This window comes from Saccopteryx bilineata, chromosome 1, assembly GCF_036850765.1.
Source record: "Saccopteryx bilineata isolate mSacBil1 chromosome 1, mSacBil1_pri_phased_curated, whole genome shotgun sequence".
Classification (NCBI taxonomy): Eukaryota; Metazoa; Chordata; class Mammalia; order Chiroptera; family Emballonuridae; genus Saccopteryx; species Saccopteryx bilineata.
In genome coordinates this window covers 109,465,388-109,485,057 of record NC_089490.1, presented here as the reverse complement: position 1 = coordinate 109,485,057, position 19,670 = coordinate 109,465,388, and positions in this window count along the sequence as shown.

Here is a 19,670-nt window from a genome sequence, read left to right as displayed (position 1 = left end):
AGATACAGGAAGAGCAGCCAAGACAAATTTGCAGTCTAAGCTCAGAAGGTATTGTCAAGTATAAACTCAATCCAGCACATATACTCAGCACTCAGTATGTGTCTGGCTCTGTAAGTGCTATAGTTGACAACGGACTGGGATTCAGGAGAAGGGTTCTCTCTGAAGTCTGCAAATCAAAATCATGGACCTACTTCCCAATAGCAAGATGGCTAAGATAAAACAAATAAAAAATAAAAAAAGCAATAATTATCTACATACCCTTTTTCCTCCAAAGTGACTTTTTAAAAAATCAGGTGCCTGCTGACCTGCAGTGGCACAGTGGATAAAATGTCAACCTGGAACTTTGAGGTTGCTGATTCTAAGCCCTGGGCTTGCCTGGTCAAGTCACATATGGAAGTTGATGCTTCCTGCGCCTCCTCTCTTCTTTCTCTTTTCTCTCCAAAATGAATGATAATGAAAAAAAAAATCAGAAGCCTAGATTTGTATATTAGGATTTCTGGTACCAAGAATTAGCCAATCAATCATAAGCAACCTTATGATGCCATGTGACCAATAAGATGAAACTATTATATGACCTATACATCAATGGTTCAATACAGGACATTCACACAGGATGGCCATTGTGTTGGCTGTTGTCATGTTTTTATTCAACAATCTAAGGGAAAAGAGTTCAGTGCTCCTGTCTGGTTCTGAAATAAAAATGAAAGCGGAAGGCATTAGACTGGGATAAAAGGGCTGTTTTAATTGCCTGAGGGAGTCTTTTAACCAATTTTTATTTTCCTCATTGGTGTCCTTGGATAAAGGAGAATGGAAGGAGAATACAGAAAAAAAATGAAAGCCTGACCAGGCGGTGGTGCAGTAAATAGGCCATCGAACTGGGACATGGAGGAACCAGGTTCGAAACCATGAGGTCACTGGCTTGAGTGCAGGGTTACTGGCTTGAGCATGGAATCATAGACATGACCCCATGGTGACTGGCTTGAACCCAAATGTTGCTGGCTTGAGCAAGGGGGTCACTTGATCTGCTGTCGCCCCCTGGTCAAGGCACATATGAGAAAGCAATCAATGAACAACTAAGGTGCCACACGAAGAATTGATGCTTCTCATCTCTCTCCCTTCCTGTCTGTCCCTTGCTCTGACTCTCACTGACTGTCAAAAATAAAAATAAAAAAGAAGCTAAGAAACTTTTAAGAAGTCATGTGGAAAAGGCAATACAAAAGCAGAAGTCTGAGGAACTTAAGAGAAGTTTCATCATAGACAATGTTGAGGTTCTGTTATAAAAATGCAATAATTGTGTACTCTGGCTTCATGATTTTATTTTATTTTTTTTTTGTGGCAGAGACAGAGAGAGTCAGAGAGAAGGACAGACAGGAAGGGAGAGAGATGAGAAACATCAATTCTTCCTTGCGGGTTCCTTAGTTGTTCATTGATTGATTTCTCATATGTGCCTTGACCTGGGGGCTACAGCAGACTGAGTGACCCTTTGCTTGAGCCAGCAACCTTGGGCTCAAGCTGGTGAGCCTTGCTCAAATCAGATGAGCTGGCGCTCAAGCTGGAGACCTCAGATCTAGAACCTGGGTCTTCCACATCCCAGTCCGACGCTCTATCCACTGCGCCACTGCCTGGTCAGGCATGATTTTATTTCTTTATTGCAGTAGGTACAAAAAATCCAACCCTCCCACACTTTTCTGGACACATGGACAATGTTATACAGAAGTCTGAATACCAAAAACATAAAGAGAGTCAATTACTTTGGAGGAATCGGAGCATAATGTATACACCATCATCAAATCAGTCAGGAATTAGTGTTCTTCTGTGTGCATAATAATGACTTAAAACCTGGAGAGGCCTTCCTCACCTCCATAGCTGGTGGAGAAGGAATAGTGTACGCTTCTTTCCAGAGGCTGATTTAACAGCAGGTGCTGGGCCCTGACTTCTGAAGGGCCCTCAAAACCCCAGTTTTACACTTTTTTCTAATGACACCAAGTTTGATTTCATATGTGCAGTTTTAACATTAATAGTACATGCTGTTTTTTATTTGTTGAAAAATATGGTTAACATGTATTTCTATTTTCCCTGTCCTTTTTTTTTTTTTTTTAAGGGGCCCAATATTTTATTCTGGCCCTGGGCCTCAACTGACCTAAATCCGCCTCTGGTTCTTTCCCTAAAGGGGAGCCACCCGGAGTTCTGTGGAGGCAGGGCGTAGAGCAGCGATCCTTTGTTCCCTCAGGGGGTTTTGAGAGGGGTCTAGGTCTGGATCTCACACAGGCGAAGGCGGCGGCAGCCTGCAGGGCCATCGCCACCGCCTGCAGGCTCAGCGTGGGCCAGGAGTTGGGCTGGCTGCCACAGGATCCTCATTCAGAGCCCCTGTACTTGGGCCTTCTTAGCGTTTGGGGTTCAGCTAGTGACCCCGTCCAGGGGAAAAGTATACGGATTGGGTCTCCCGCTCTGTAAATCTTCCTGGGAAGGGACCGTCCCTTACCCCCGCTCTCTCCCTCCCGGTCAGACTGCAGGAGCGAGAGAAGGGGATTTGGATTTTTTAGATAAAGGGTTACAGCCAAGGCGTCTCTCAAGCCACATTCTAGATTCCTCCGAGGCGCAGGGTTTCCACCCGACTCCATCTGGAGCGGTCAGAGTTAATGAGCAGCGACGGAATGCTTTTGGTTTAAGGAGTCTATGCCTTCAGTGGCGTTTAAATTAAAGAGCTCGGGGCTTCAGCATGATGTCTCCAAGAGAAGGGGCTCGGGAAGGTGGAGAGGATGAAGGTTTGGGCTATAGTTTGAATTATGTGAGTTGCTTGACTTTTCTAGGTCTCAGGGTGACACTGCAGATAGAGGTGGGACAGGAAGGCGTTTTATACGTCGTAAAGTGCTCTCCAAGACGTAAGGAAATACGATTTCCCCAGTGCGCAGGGTCTCACTACCTCGGACTCCAGTTCAGGACTCGGAGCTCAGCGGTCCATATCCTTGCAGAGGATCGATCCCCAGACGTCGTGGTTTGGCGATAGCTGCTTCAGGACATGTCGTTCCCACAGCTCTTCTAGATCAGCAGAGGCCCCGACGCCCGGACAAGAACCTACATGGCAGGACTCCCGCTGGTCCTGCGCGCGGTCGTACTGCTTTGCTGATTCCATCCCTGGGTCCCTGCCCTGTACCCCGTATTTCGCAGCGTCCTCTTCTCTTCCATGGATTTCACTTGCAAAACCTCCCAGGTCTGGAATGATGTGCTGGGGTGGCAGGACGAGGGAGGTTGGGAGGAGCCGCAAACGCATGGGAGTCCCGGTGACTAAGCCGTCCTCTTGAACTTCCCCGGCCTGGGGCGGAGTACGGCTTGAAGGGGTTCGTAGGAAAGAGGTTGACACAGAATTGGGAGACTCTGGGGAATTTTATCCGCAGTGGCAATAGAGCAAAAGCCCTTAAGAAATGTAATCATTGTCTATTTCCCAGGGATATAAATAACAGACCCCAACCAGCATCTTTACTCTCTTCAGTACAGCAAAGCCCACCTTCGGAAGTTCTCATTCTTGCCCACTCCAGCGTCACCAGCTTTTCCAAATTGGGGATATTTCTTTCGTTCAGCCTCTGTCCAGCCATTGAGCCTTAGGCCGGGGGAGCTCCTTTTTGTCCTCATTCCACATCCCAGGCATGGACCCACACACGCCGGCTGGCCACCCTGCTCTACTCTCGGCTGCGCTGCCTCTTACTCATTCCAACTAGTCGAGGGCCACGATAACTCGGCAGGATTCTTTTTTTTTTTTTTTTTACCTCCCTATAACAGCCAGCCCAAGCCAAGTGCCGTCTTTGGGCACCCAAGCCCGGTACTGCCCAGGAGACACCGTGGCGACTCTTGTTACCTGCGTCCTGCCCAGCCTTGGCCGATTGCAACAGCAAGCTCGCCTATGCAACCCCAACTTAAGTTTCTTCCCATTGGGACACGTTTCCCTGGAAAACCTCTCCCGGGTTCCCTCCCGCTATCCCTTTCCGGCCAGGAAACATTTTAATTTCCATAGAAAAGATTTAATTTAAGTGCAGGGTGGGGCGCAGTGGGCGGGGCAAAATTGGCTCCGAACATTGAATTTCTCTCCGGTCCAGACGAGCTGTCGGCGGATAAAGCCACAAATTTGTGACCTTGGTCGATAGAAGGATTACATACCGAAAAAACTTTGTCCAGTAAAAACGCCGAGTGTGCCCAGATTTCTCTGCAGATGGGTTTGCTGAAAAGCCTGTGATGTGAAGTTTCCGCAGACTGTATGGAGGGAGCTCAAGGAAAGAGTAAGAGGAGCCGGCCGGGGAGGTGTGTGTGTGTGTGTGTGTGTGTGTGATGTACCCAAGTGTGTGTGTGTGTGTGTGTGTGATGTACCCAAGTGTGTGTGTGTGTGTGTGATGTACCCAAGTGTGTGTGTGTGTGTGTGTATGTGTGTGATGTACCCAAGGTGTGTGTGTGTGTGTATGTGTGTGATGTACCCAAGCGCGGGGGGCAGAGGAAGGAGTCCACAACGTCTCGCAGGCTAATTATTATAGTTTAAGACATTCTGCAAGCACTGGTAAAGGTCTTTGAAGGAGTTCGCTGCACACACACAAAGAAGAATAATCTTAAAAAAAAAAGAGTGCCGGTCATGCGCAGAGAAAGTATGCCATATTGTAATGAGGTTGCGGTGGGAGACGCAGAACAGAGCCGGCGCACGAGGGAGGCGGAGGGCGGGAAGCAAGCGAGAGCTACAGCGAGCGGGAGACTTGCAGATCCCGCTAGTGAGGCTGGCGGGCTCGCTGTAGGCGCCCGGCCCTTGATCCACTCCGAGTGGAGAACGAACTTCACCACGTACAACACCATGCCGGCCACTGTTCCCGTGCCAAGCCTGCCCCGCTGGCAGACCTACGGCCGCAGGTTGAGTGGGCCGGTCAGCTTATTTTAACCAGCTAAGACAAAAAGGGAAGCTGGCCCTGGCCGGTTGGCTCAGTGGTAGAGCGTCGGCCTGGCATGCATAAGTCCCGGGTTCGATTCCCGGCCAGGGCACACAGGAGAAGAGCCCATCTGCTTCTCCACCCCTCCCCCTCTCCTTCCTCTCTGTCTCTTTCTTCCCCTCCCGCAGCTGAGGCTCCATTGGAGCAAGCATTGGGCTCTGGGGATGGCTGCTTGGCCTCTGCCCCAGGCGCTGGAGTGGCTCTGGTCGCAACAGGGCGACGCCCTGGTGGGCAGAGCGTCGCCCCCTGGTGGGCGTGCCGGGTGGATCCGGGTCTGGCGCATGCGGTAGTCTGACTATTTCTCCCCGTTTCCAGCTTCAGAAAAATACAAAAAAAAAAAAAAAAGGGAAGCTGGAGCCAGCCTGGCGTAGAGGGCTGGAGGAGGGGGTGCGGAGGGAGAGGAGCGAAAGCGAAAAGGAGGAGGATTGTCATTTTTGCTTCCTCTGTCCCCTCCCCTCTGCTCCCTCGGCTTTGAAAAGCCCCGCCTTCTGGGACTCGGTAGGCAGTTGGAAAGTGCCCTCCTACGTGATGCAAGTTGTCCTTTTTCATTTGCGCTCCTTCTAGCGACGCAGCCACTCTTGCTACTTCGCGCTCCCCTGTCTCCTCCTCGCTGGGGTCTCTTTCTTCTTTTTGGGAGGCTGTGTGTTGGCGGGAACGAGATGGTGGGGTGAGGACTGGAAACCAACCATCCAGGGGGTGAAAAATCGGAACACATTCAGAATCGCCCCTTGGAAATTTTGATTGTGCAACTAAAATGAAATTAGCAGTAGTAGTTTCGGCATGGATGATCTTTTTTTTTTTTCCTTTAAAATAATACCTTGTCATTTGGGGCTTTCCTGTTGTCTACTGTCATATGACCTTCTTTCTAAAGTATTAATCTGATTGGGCTTTGCAGATATTTTTAAAACTGAGTATGTGTTGTGTATGTGTGTGTAAAATCCGCCAAAACCCCCCACAAAAAACAAACAAGAAAACCACCGTAGGAACTGCTAGATGTACTTACGGATTTTGACTCAGGGTGGTGGGAGGGAATTAAGCCGGGGAAAGGGGAGGCCTGGGAGTGGGAAATGGTTGATTCGCGGTGGCCCGACACATGTCCAGAGCCCCATCGGTACTTAACCTTTTCTTGGAAGCGCTACAACTGCAGGGAAGGAATATTTAGAGACCATGCCAGTTCCAATATGACAGGCTAAGGTGGCTTTTAAAAACTGAAAATAAAGGTTTTGAAGTGGGGGAAAAAAACCCCTGGAGTTTCTATCCCTTAGTTTTGACTCTCTTTGGCTACTTCAGGAGTTGCTTTAGCGAATGAAGTGGGAAAAAGAAGAGAAAATGAACTCTACCTTCGTGGTTTTATTTTATTTTTTATAGAGACAGACATAGACAGGCACAGATATGTACAGACAGGAAGGGAGAGAGGTGAGAAGCATCAGTTCTTCGTGTGGCACCTTAGTTCATTGATTGCCTTCTCATATGTGTCTTGACCAGAGGTGGGTGGGGGGTGGGGGGTGGTACAGCGGACCGAGTGACCCCTTGTTCAAGCCAGCGACCTTGGCTTCAAGCTGGTGACCCTTGCTCAAACCAGATGAGCCCACGCTCAAGGTGGCAACCGGGGTAGGGGGTGTTTCAAACCTAGATCCCCTGCGTCCCAGTCCCACGCTCTATCCACTGCACCACCTCCTGGTCAGGCATATTCTTATCTTGTAGAAAATGGTAGATGGACTCTAGAAGCTGCTCTTTTTTTCTTTTTTTAACAATTCATAGCCTCCATTTTATTTTTATTTATTTATTTATTATTATTACTATTATTTTTTAAGAAGCTGCTCTTAATGGGAGACCTAACGAAGCACTGCCCTCTTTGGGCTCATTAGCTGGTTTTAAACTCCTCCCCTGGTGAAGCTTGAAGCTGGCAATTCAGATGTTTATATGAGCAGAAATTAATTTTACTTCCTTTAAAGCATGGGAGAAAATATCAAGTTTTGCCAAACTGAAGTAGTTGATTTTTTATAGAAATTGGTTTTGGCATTTTTTGAGAAAGTGCACTAAGCATGGGGTAGATAAACTATAGTCTTATGGTTAGAGTGAACCAGTAGCTCAGAGTGTTTTGTGTGACCTTGGCTAAGTCACTTTCCTTCAATCTTCAACTTCCCGTTTTTGATTTTTCCTGACAAATGGCAGGATAGAATTCTTGCTTGATACAAATACATCTTAAAAACCTGCTTTTAAATGTAGAAGCCATGTTTACTTTTACAGCTTCATGACAAATAAGCTGTCTTTTTGTTAGAGAAAAAAAATCTGACTTGTATAAGGTACATGCTTAACAGTTACATATGAAGCATTTGTGCTTGAAGTTATTGTATTTTTCTCTTTTTTTTCCCCTCTCCATATTGGAGAGGATGTTTTCCTCTGGGTTATTATTATTCTTTTAATGTTATATACTTAGTATTGGTCATTTTGTTTATGTACTAAGGAAAAACACTTGGTTTGCTTCAGAAAAGTTGATTTGTCGTTTGATATAGATGAATGGATACTTCTTGTTGCATAGCATAGGTTGGAGTTTTTCAATTGAAAAGACAGATTAAAAGACTTCTAAACAGCTTTCTAGTTGCTCTGTCTGAAAGAGGTGCATTGCTTCTTGAGTATTACAGAGAGCTTGCAGAATGTTCCACAAAATGATTGGAGATAGGGACAGGAAACATCAAGGGAGATGGAAGAAAGAGCACACTGCCAATACTTAGGTTAGATTCCTGAAGTATTTTCTGCAGGGAAGAAACTGGATTTGCCTTTCTGAGGGCAGAGAAGTGGGAAGGAGGCATCCTGGAATGGAGATTCTGAGAGGAAGAGGAGAGTGTATCTACAGATAATAGTTCACCTGCACCTGTGCAAATGGGGGAATGGAGGTCATGAGGACAACGGTAAATCCTGAGGGCAAATGTTTACCGTTCCAGACAATCTACTTAAAAAAAATATATATATGTTTTTCATTGATTTGAGGAGAGTGAGGAGATGGGAAAGAGAGGAGAGAGAGAGGAGAAAGAGAAACTTCGACTTATTGTTCCACTTAGTTGTGTACTCATTGTTGCTTCTTGTATGTGCCTTGACTGGGGCTCAAACCCATGACCTCTGAGTCAGGATGATTCTGTACCCACGAGCTACCCGGTTAGGGCTGACTATCGACTTGTCTTAATATTGTTGATATTAACTTGCTTAGTTAAACATCTGCTTTTAATGATACTCTTCCATAACACATAGCTTATAATGGTTAGTGAACAAGCAACAGATGTAAAATCATGACTTCAGATTCTAGCTTTAAGTTGAAGGCTGTAGAATGCATTCTCCTTTGCTTATTTGGCTTAAGGCTGATTTGCTAAGATTTCTGCGACAGTCAGCCTGATTTGGATTGTTGAACCATGCGGCCCTTGTCCTGCACATTTTGTGTTAATCTTCTTTGCATTTCACAGCCTTAATTTTCCACTTAGTGTAATTAAGAGGCTTTTAAAATTCTGGTGTGGCCTGACTTGTGGTGGCGCAGTGGATAAAGCCTCGACCTGGAAATGCTGAGGTCGCTGGTTCGAAACCTGGTCAAGGCACATATGGGAGTTGATAATTCCAGCTCCTCCCCCCTGCCTCTCTCTCCTCTCTCCTAAAATGAATAAATAAAATAAAAATTAAAAAAAACCCCAAAAAACAACTAAGCCTAAAGTTCTGGTGTGTAAAAGGCTGTGTGAGAGACTTACCCTTCCAGGTTTTTTGATTTTTGTTTTTGTGGATGATGTTTCAGATATTATTTGTTGGTAGCTGAGATTGGTGCTTTATTCAGGCATTTCCTAGGTAGCAGCTTTCCTAGTTGAGTGGAGGGTAAGGGAAGAGGAGTGAGGCCCAGACTGTTGTGAGAAACATCAAGGTCCCTGTGCTAATTAAATACAAAACAAAAGCTAGGCAGAATGCAGCCGGTGATGGTTCATAGTAAAGCTGATATTTCTGAGATGCCTCAGGGACTCACAACTGGTGTAGCTAATCCCTGCCAAGTGTGCTTCTCTGATTTTAGACAAGAAGATGTCAATAGTTGAATGCCATCATTTAAATAAAAGCTGATGGATGTGGAACAACTTCATTGATTCTCTGCTTGCCTCTCCCCTGGTTCATTCTCATAGCACCATAGCTGCAAAGCAGGCAGCTTTGGAATCAAACAGACAAGTCACAGTTCTCCAGGCTGCTGCTCTGTTTGCAGACTGAGGACTTGCTCTAGGGGGCGTCACTGAGTATCTGGAGCTTGGAGTTCTGGCCCTTGTCATTGTCTTTAAATGAACTTTGCCTAATCTGTGGTGGCGCAGTGGATCAAGTGTCAACATGGAACCATGAGGTCACTGGTTCAAAATCCTGGGCTTGCTTGGTCAAAGCAAATATAGGAGTTGATGTTTCCTGCTCCAACTCCCTTCCCCCCCCCCTCTCTTTCCTCTTTCCCTAAAAATGAATAAATAAAATCTTTTAAAAAAGTTATGAAAGAATAAACGAACTTAAATATGTTTGCTTCCTCCCACCTAGCTGTAAAGTACAGACACACTCTTGTCAGCCCTCGCTGCTACGAACCGAAGTGCTCAGTGCAGTTTATTTAAGTGTTTTGAGTAGCCAGCTGAGCATTTTGGGCCTAACTCACCTCCTCCATGCAAGCTTTTGGGACCCAACTCAGATCATGTGAATATTTCCCTTTTCAAGTCTTCCATTTGAGTGGATGCTGTATTATTCTCCCCTACTATTCACCTAGTTTTAACAAAGAAAGTCAGTGAAAACCCAGTTTCCCAGCAGTGTTTGAGTGGGAGGTGTGACTTTAGGAGGCTTTCAGAACAGTTGCTGTGGTTTTCAGATGAGAACAGTGTTGATTGTGGTGGTTAAAAGGCCAGAGTGTAGTCCATAAGTGATAGCTGTATTATAGTATGAATGCAGGTCTTCTACCCGCTGTTGGGTTGGTTACAGGTCCCATGTTCTTTACTAACCAGAATAAATTAGGGTGTTTTTATTGACTTTGCATAATTGGTGGTTAGACTTAACTAGACTGCAACGGACCAGTGCGGCTCCTAATAACAGTGCAGAATTAAGGAAACACACTTATCAAAACAAAAACGATGGGACGGGGAGGACCCTTCAAAATGCCTGGCAGTATCCAAGTGCCCCATAGCCCCAGTTTGCTTTATTATATAGCCATATGCAAATCAAGGACCTTGATACAAAGTTGCACATCCAAGGCTAAGACAGGAACTCTCCCAAGGCAAAAACAGGATACATTAGTGAAATCTACCAACATCTGAAACAGAGTCAGAGGAAGGGCACATATATTGCTTCCAGCAACCCAAGGAAGCAAGTAGAGTGGGTACAAATACTCAGCATCATAGCCAAATATGGAGATGGAGGGGGGAGAATTTAGCCTTTTGCTAAGCCTAGAATCTAACAATGGCTTTTTGCCATTTACGGTCTACAACACTAGACCAACTTCTTTCGTGCTGTTAAATGCTATAATTTATAAAATTTGGTTTATACACAACTTTGTGGTTATATCTATGGCTTAAACACCTAAAAGGAGTTGGTTGGGTGTTCAAAGCCTCATTCTTTTTTATAGTAAATAAGTAGTTAATAAATGCATAAATAATTTGTAGGTAGATAGTATATCCAGAAATCAACTTCTCGGATGGTGCACAGCTAGTTTGCACTCGGACTGGCTTTTCTCTTTTGAGCACAGAACATGGAAAGGTCTTGTTTTTCTCATGCCTATTTTGAACAACTGATTTAGCTTACCTTCAACTCTTGAGCAATACATGCCCTTTGACTGGGAGGTGAAGAGGTGACAGTTAGAATTAGAAGACACAGTATGTTATTGGGAACAGGAGGCTGCCGCCAGCCCTGGACTTTTACTTCTTGACTGCCTATTATCCCCAACATATCTTATTTTCCAGTATTGAGGTAAGAACCTGTTTGTAAAAAATTAACATTTCTTATGCTGGGGCAGCAATTTGTGTCTGATTTCAATCTATTTAGAGTGAATGTGAAGCCTGGTTGAAAATAGCTAATAAATTGGCTGTCCTAATCAAGGTAAATGAAACTCTGAGCATATGGGGAATGGCAGAATTTCATGATCTTGCTCCCCAATCAGTTTCTCTCCTTAATGATGGAATCAGGCAGGCCTGTCTCTTACACAGTCTGAGAGTTGGCTGGTAGGAGAGGGGAGGAGATGGGCTTAGTCAGGCATTATTAGCAGAGTGATCTGGCTGACAGGTTGAATAGAAATAGAAGAAGGAAGCTCTCTTCAATAGTAGCACTTGGCACTTAACACTCACTGCTTTTCATCTTCAAAGCCATTTTCAAATATGGTTCTTGCAGATAATTTTGTGATCCGAGGCTGTTACTTGCTTGTTGCTTTTTAGGAAGATGGAAGCAATGATTAGTTGAAGTTCAGCTTTTGTTAAGAAATTTGGTTGTGCATTCTTTAGGATCCTCCAAAATTTTCCATTTTGAGTGAAATTAGCTTAGATTAGATTAGGCATTTTGTGCTCATTTTGAAATTCCTGGAGTGTGAAATGAGACAGTTTTCTCTGATTTAGATAAGCTAGATTTCTTTTTATTTATTTATTTATTTTTTTTTTACAGGGACAGAGAGAGAGAGTCAGAGAGAGGGATAGATAGGGACAGACAGACAGGAACAAAGAGAGATGAGAAGCATCAATCATCAGTTTTTCGTTGTGACACCTTAGTTGTTCATTGATTGCTTTCTCATATTTGCCTTGACCGGAGGCCTTCAGCAGACCGAGTAACCCCTTGCTCGAGCCAGCGACCTTGGGTCCAAGCTGGTGAGCTTTTTGCTCAAGCCAGATGAGCTTGTGCTCAAGCCGGCGACCTTGGGGTCTTGAACCTGGGTCCTCCGCATCCCAGTCTGATGCTCTATCCACTGAACCACCGCCTGGTCAGGCGATAAGCTAGATTTCTAAGGGCAGCTAGAGCATGTCTGGAATTTCATAAGCTTTTTGTTTACACCATCACATTTTATTTTCTATTGGACAGTATTCCCTTTTTGAGTCATGTTAAAAAGAAAAACATAACAAACAACAGCAAACACCAAGCAAGATAAATAAAAAATAAGAAAGAAAACTATACTGAAGCATATTATATTCAAACCACAGAAATTTAAAGACAAAGAAAAACTCTTGAAAGAAGCCAAAGGGAATAAACAAAGCCTCACCTGATGCCCTCTCCCTCCCGGGAGCATGCCCCTACCTTTCCCTCCCTCCTCTTCTTCCTCCACAAGCATGCATCTCCTAAACCCTAAGGCAGTGGTCCCCAACCCCTGGGCTGTGTGGACCAGTATCGGTCCACGGGCCATTTGGTACTGGTCCGCAGAGAAAGAATAAATAACTTACATTATTTCCGTTTTATTTATATTTAAGTCTGAATGATGTTTTATTTTTTAAAAATGACCACATTCCCTCTGTTACATCCGTCGAAGATTCATTCTTGACACTTGTCTCGGTCACGTGATACATTTATCCATCCCACCCTAAAGGCCGGTCTGTGAAAATATTTTCTGACATTAAACCGGTCCATGGGCCAAAAAAGGTTGGGGACCACTGCTCTAAGGGATGCCATGAGAACTGCAATGAGGGGAGCAATGGGCAGTGATGGCTTGTTGTAGGCTAAACCCCTGAACCTGTCCCTAAGTCCCTGTTTCTCTGACCTCAGTGAGCTGACAGCAGCCCCGCCTTGGCTCACTTCTTTCCCATAACATTTCTAGAGAGGCCAAAGCAGCCCCGCCTAGGCTCTCCCCTGTTGCTTCTTCTCTCCTAAGCCCTTCCTTTTTCACTGGCCCCACCTTTAATAAACATACTATCAAAAACATAAAAAACCTTGTCTGTGGAGGAGGAAGGATAAAAATTATATCGACTTCTCCTAAGAAACCATACAAGCAAGAAGAGAGTAGAGTGAAATATTTAATGTTGACCAAAATAAGACACCAACTTAGACTTCTATATTCAGATAAATTATCCTTCAAAAGTGAAGGAAAAGAAAAATCTCCCAGAAAAACAAAAATTGAGAGTTTTTTTTTATTAGGCTTGCCTTGAAAGAAATGTTAAAAGAAGTTCTTCAGAGAGAAGAAAAATGATATATGTTAGAAACTTGGGTCTACTACATAAAGAGAGGAAGAACAGCCTGACCAGGCGGTGGCGCAGTGGATGGAGCGTGGGACTGGGATGCGGGGGACCCGGGTTCAGTACCCGAGGTTGCCGGCTTGAGCTCGGGCTCATCTGGTTTGAGCGGGATTCCACCGGCTTGAGCCCAGGGTCGCTGGCTCCAGCGGGGGGTTGCTGGGTCTGCTGAAGGCACATGTGGAGGAGTGGTCAGTGAACAACTAGGGTGTTGCAACGCATGATGAAGAACTGATGATTAATGCTTCTCATCTCTCCGTTCCTGTCTGTCCCTCTCTCTGACTCACTCTCTGTCTCAAAGAAAGAAAAAAAAAAAAGAGGAAGAACATTTGAGAAGGAAGAGGGAGGCCCTGGCTGGGTATTCAGGTGGTTAGAGCATTGCCCCGAAATGCTGAAAAGAAAGAGGGAAAGGTAAAATAAAGTCTCATATTTTTCTTACTTTTAACTGACCTAATTGGTATCAGTTTGCTCAAGATAATAGTAGGGATAATATATTTGATGATTATAGCTTAAGGATATGTGAAATGTATGATAGGAATATTATAAGGGATAGGAGTAAGGTATTGCAAATATTCTGTTACAGGGTACCTGCTTTGCCTGTCAAGCAGTTGATGTTATTTGAAACAAGACTTAGATTAGTTGTAAATGTATATTGAAAACTCTAGGCATACACTAAAATGCTCTTTTGAAAAATATAATTGATGTGTTAAAAGATGAGGAAAAATGGAATCATAAAAATGCTCAATTTAAAACCAGAGAGGGAAAAAAGAGTGGATGATAAAAAGAATCAAAGAACAGTAGCAATGAATAGAACACAGTTAAAATACTGTAGAGATTAATCACTTTATATAATAATTATATAATATATAATATTATATAATAATTAAATGTAAATGGTCTAAATATATAAAAAGAAAGATACTCTCAGAGAAGATAAAAAAATAAGATCTAGCTGTATGTTGTCTACAACAAACCCTTTTAAGTATAAAGCCACAGATTGATTAAACGTCAAGGATGGAGAAAATTGTACCATGCTAACTAAATTTAAAAAAAGCCTGATTTTGGGCAAACAGGTGTGTTACAAGTGTGTTAGGCTTGCTTGCTTGTTGCCTGATTGGTGCATGGGCATGGGGCAGCGCCATGTGTGTATAGTTTATGTAAGGCTGCAGGTGCTTGTCCTCAAGACGGCAGGTTGTAGATTGTGGATTGCCTGCTGCCATTGGGAGGGGCTATTGTTTACTACTGTTTGCTTGAGAAGGGGTTCCCCTTACACTGAGGCCTGTTTTGCATTTGAGTCCTGAGAGAGAAAGAGAGAAGCAGTTTGCCCTGCCTGCTTGCACGTCCACCATTGCAAGACTCTAATAAAAAGAATGGCCCACCATTTTCTGGCTCCACAGTTTCTTTACTGTCTGCCGGAATTCAATGTTAAAATGCATGGCCATGGCACCCGGCCTTATGCCTGAAATAGCTATATTAATTTCAGACAAAGACATTTCAGAGAACAGTAAACTGTCAAGGAGAAAGAGGGGTGATAAATAATGAGAAAGGGGACAGTTCACCAAGAAAACATACAAACTGAGTGTGTACCTGACAGAGTCAAAATAGGGGGAGGCAAAAACTGATAGAACTGCAAGGAAAAACAGACAAATCCAATCTATGTCAACACCTATCTATCATCAATGAACAGATTCAACAGGCAGAAAGTTGGTAAGCATATATAGTTGGACTGAGGAGTGTCATCAAGCAACTGGGGCTATTTGACATTTATAGAATGCTTGATTCAGTAAGAGAAGAAGACACATTCTTTTCAAGCTCACATGGAACATTCACCAAGACAGGTGACATCCTCATTAATAAAGCACATTTTAACAAATTTAAAAGAATAAAAATCATCAAAATATGTTCTCAAATAACAATGGAATTAAATTAGAAGTCAAAAGCAGAAATAAAGCTATAAGAATCCCTAAATATTTGGAGATTAAACAACATATTTCTAAACAACTGATGGGCCCCAGAACAAGTCTTGTGAGAAATTAAAAATATATTCTGAATTAAATGAAAATAAAATATGATACCAAAACTTGTGAGATGAATAAAAGTAGTACTTAGAGGGAAACTTAAAGCACTGAATGCATATGTTAGAAAGTAAGATACACCTGAATCAATAATATAAGCTTCATTCTCAGGAAACTTGAAAAAGAAAAGCATTTTAAATCCAAAGTAAATAGAAAATAAATAATAAAAATCAGAGCAGAAATCAATGAAATTAAAAACAGGAAATCAGTAGAGAAAATCAATGAAACCAAAAGCCAATTCTTTAAAAAGATCAATAAAATTGATAAAACTTGAGACAGAACACCTAATCAAGAATAAAGAGAGAAGATACAAATAACTAATATTAGAAGTGAAAGAGCCTGACCAGGTGGTGGCACAGTGGATAGAGCGTCGGACTGGGATGTGAAGGACCCAGGCTCGAGACCCCGAGGTCGCCAGCCAGCTTGAGCGCGGGCTCATCTGGTTTGAGTAGGGATCACCAGCTTGAGCCCAAGGTCGCTGGCTTGAGCAAGGGTCATTGGTCTGCTGTAGCCCCCCCCCCCCCCCCCCCCCGTCAAGGCACATATGAAAAATCAATCAGTGAACAACTAAGGAACTGCAACGAAGAATTGATGTTTCTCATCTCTCTCCCTTCCTGTCTGTCTGTCCCTATCTGTCCCTCTCTCTGACTCTGTCTCTAACAACAACAACAAAAAAAAAGTGAAAGAGATGACATTACAACTGATTCCGTGGAAACTAGAAGAATAATGAAAGAATATGATGAAGAATTTCATGCCCATAAATTGATATTAGATGAACTAGACCAGTGTTTCCCAACGTGGGGCCCACGCCCCACAGGGGGGCAATTCGATAGTTAAGGGGGGCAATTTGAAAGTGGACTCGACAGGACTTGAACTCTTTCGCCCCGGGCCATTTAAATGCAATGCTAGCTATCAGTGCCAAATTTAACAAAAAATGCAATTCTTAAATAATTGCGGTAAATAATTATTAAGTATAATTTCGTTTGATGAGACCAAAATATCAACTGGGTGATTGGCGTCGACAAGTAAACTTTGTCCTGGGTTCACCGGGGAGCGTGCCGTATGCTGCGAGGAACCCCAGACGTTTTAAAAACTCTCTAAACAACGCAGTTATTCTCACCTAATTGGCCCATCGCAACTTCTGTAGTGTCATCATTCAGTTGGTGTTAATTTGAAATGTGTCAGTCAAAACTGTTGTAAAAGCTCGTTGATTTAATAAATATACATATATATATTGCATAGATATAATTGGTAAGTATTTGATTTTATTTTTATCAATATTAAACTCTTTATTAAGTACTTCTTGCATCGGGACTAGAAAGCCTAATATTTTATATTATTGGGGCTATAATAGTGCATGCACGACAATTTTAATTTTAGAAGCATAACTTTCCAGAAAATTTTGTCAAGTGGAAAAAATATAGATACCTTTTGATTTGCGGTAGTAGTGTAGTAAATGTGTTATATACATTTAAATAAATATGAATTTTTAGTATACGTTTACTCTATGTCACATTGAATATATTTTAACACATATTTTAATATTAGTTTTTAATTGATCTTATTTTTATTATAGCCCATAGTAAAATGAGTGGTGCAAGCAAGAAAAAAACTCGTCAATATTCGGAGGAATATTTAAAATTTGGGTTCATACCCGCTGTTCACGATGGGCAGATTCCTTTTAGTCTTTTATGCCAGCAATGCTTGACCAACGAATCAATGAAACGAGGTCGTCTTGAGGCGCATTTGAAGGTGAAACATAGTGCTCATATTAATTCAGATTTGAGTTACTCTAAAACTTTAAAGAAAAATTTTGAAAAAAGAACAACATTAAAGTCTCTATTTACTGCTCATACTTCAACTAATAATCGTGTTCTTGAGGCTAGTTATCAAATTTCTTTATTCATCGCTAAAACTGGAGAAAATCACACTATAGGAGAGAATTTAATAAAACCGTCAATATCAGCATTTCTTAAAATGGTTCTTGAAAAAGATGACAAAGATGTAAAAGCTATGCCACTCAGTAACAATTCTGTTAGCAGAAGAATAGACGAAATGAGTGAGGATATTGAAAAACAACTTATTGAAAAGCTGAAAACAAGAAAATTATCCTTGCAAATGGATGAATCAACTTTGAGAGACAGTGAGGCAGTATTGATAACTTACGTAAGATATATTGATAAAGGACATTTTGCTGAAGAAATGTTGTTCTGTAAAAGATTAGAAAGCACCACTACCTCCAAAGATATATATAATAAGCTAAAAAACTACTTAGATGTCAATGATATACCAATGAAAAATATAACATCTTGTGCTGCAGATGATGCTCCCAATATGATGGGCAAGAAAAATGGCTGCTTAAAATTAATGAAAGATGCGAATCCAGAAATGATTCTTGTGCATTGTGTTATTCATAGGGAAAACTTGGTAGCTAAAAACATCTCACCTGTTCTGAATGAAGTATTACATACAGTAATAAAGTGCGTTAATGCTATTAAAGCTAGTGCCAAATGTGAGCGTCTTTTCAAGCTATTTTGTGAAGAACAAAATGAAGACCATGTGAGACTTTTACTTCATACTGAAGTAAGATGGCTATCTAAAGGAAACTGTTTGAAAAGATTTATGGAACTGTTTGATACTCTTAGTGATTTTTTAAGCGACAAACCTGAAATGAAGTATCTGTTAACAATAGATGGTAAAGCATTTGTGAGTTATTTAGCCGATATCTTTGAAAAACTAAATATATTAAATAAGCAACTTCAAGGAACAAATAAAACTTTTGTCGATGCAAAAGCAAAGATATTTGGTTTCATTACCAATATTGAGTTATGTCAGAAACATTAACAACAAAAACTTTAAACAGTTTCATTGGCTCCAAAAATGTGAAGTAACTGATACCGCTTTACTTGTTATTGTCAATCATTTGAATATTCTATCGGCTGATTTAAAAGAAAGATTTTCTGATTTAAAACAAATTGATTTCCCAACATGGATGATGCAGCCAATGTTAGTGGATTTGTCTGATATATCAAATATGCAGTATCAAGAAGAACTCGCAGAATTGCAAAATGATGAGTCAGTTAAAGCTTTATTTAATATCAAAGGAGTGATGGCATGGCTTTGTGAGGAAACAGAAATCAAATACCCAAATTCAACCAAATGTGCAAGAAAACTATTGCTACCGTTTCCATCTTCATTTTTAGCTGATTGTGGATTTAGTGCTGTAAATGATTTACTGGTAAAAAAAAGAAATCGGCTGGATATAACACAACATGGAGACTTGAGACTAAAGCTAACCAAATTGGAACCTAATATAAAATCTCTGTGCAGCAAGCATCAAGCGCAAGGATCACACTAAATTAAAATAATAAATTAATATAGAAAAATCTGTATTAAAATTATTTGGAATTTAAATTTCTGTTTTTCATTATATGTTTTGAAATTTTACTTACTGTGTTTTGTTAACAATTTCATAGTGATTTCTTCCTAGAACCTATCATTTATGTTTATTAAGTGAACAAATCAATTTTTTAATGTTAAAAATTATGTATGTTACATAGGGGGGTACATAAAAATTTTAGAAAGGTTAAGGTGGGGCATGGCACAAAAAAAGGTTGGGAAACACTGAACTAGACCAATTCTTAGAAAGATATAATCTACCAAACTCATATAAAGAAATTGAAAAACTAAATTGGACTATATTAAAGAAATTAAGTAAATAATTAATAACCTTCCAAACAGAAAGCACCAGCCCCAAATCATTTCACTGGTGAATTCTGCCAAACATTTAAGGAAGAAATAATACCAAATTCTCTACAATCTCTTCCAGAAAATAGAAGCAGAGGGAACACTGCCTACCCCATTATATGAGACCACTTTATCCCAGCACCAAAACCAGATGTCACAGAAAAGGAAAACTACAGTCTCTCTCATGAACAAAATGCAAAAGTCCTTAACAAAGTATTAGCTAATCAAATCATGTGGAAAATTAATTCTATGCCATAAAAAGTGGAATTTATCTCAGATATGCAAGGCTAGTTCATCTTTTAAAAATCAATATTGTAATCCATTGTATAAATAGGATAGGAATAAAAGTTATATGATTATAACAATACATGCAGAAAAAGCATTAAAAAAATATATAACATCATGATAAAAACTCCCACCCAACTAGGAATACAGGAGAACTTCCTCCACTTGATAGAGAACATCTACAAAATACCTGCAGCTAACAGTATATTAACAGTGAGAGGCTAGATGCTTTCTCCTAACATATGGAACAAGACAAAGGTATCCCTTCTAACCATTCCTATTTAACATCATCTTGAAAGTCCTAGCTAATGCAATAAGACAAGAAAGGACATATAAAAGGCATACAGATTGGTAAAAAAGAAATAAAACTGTCTTTGTTCATAGATTGCATGATTGTCTCTGTAAAAAATCCAAAA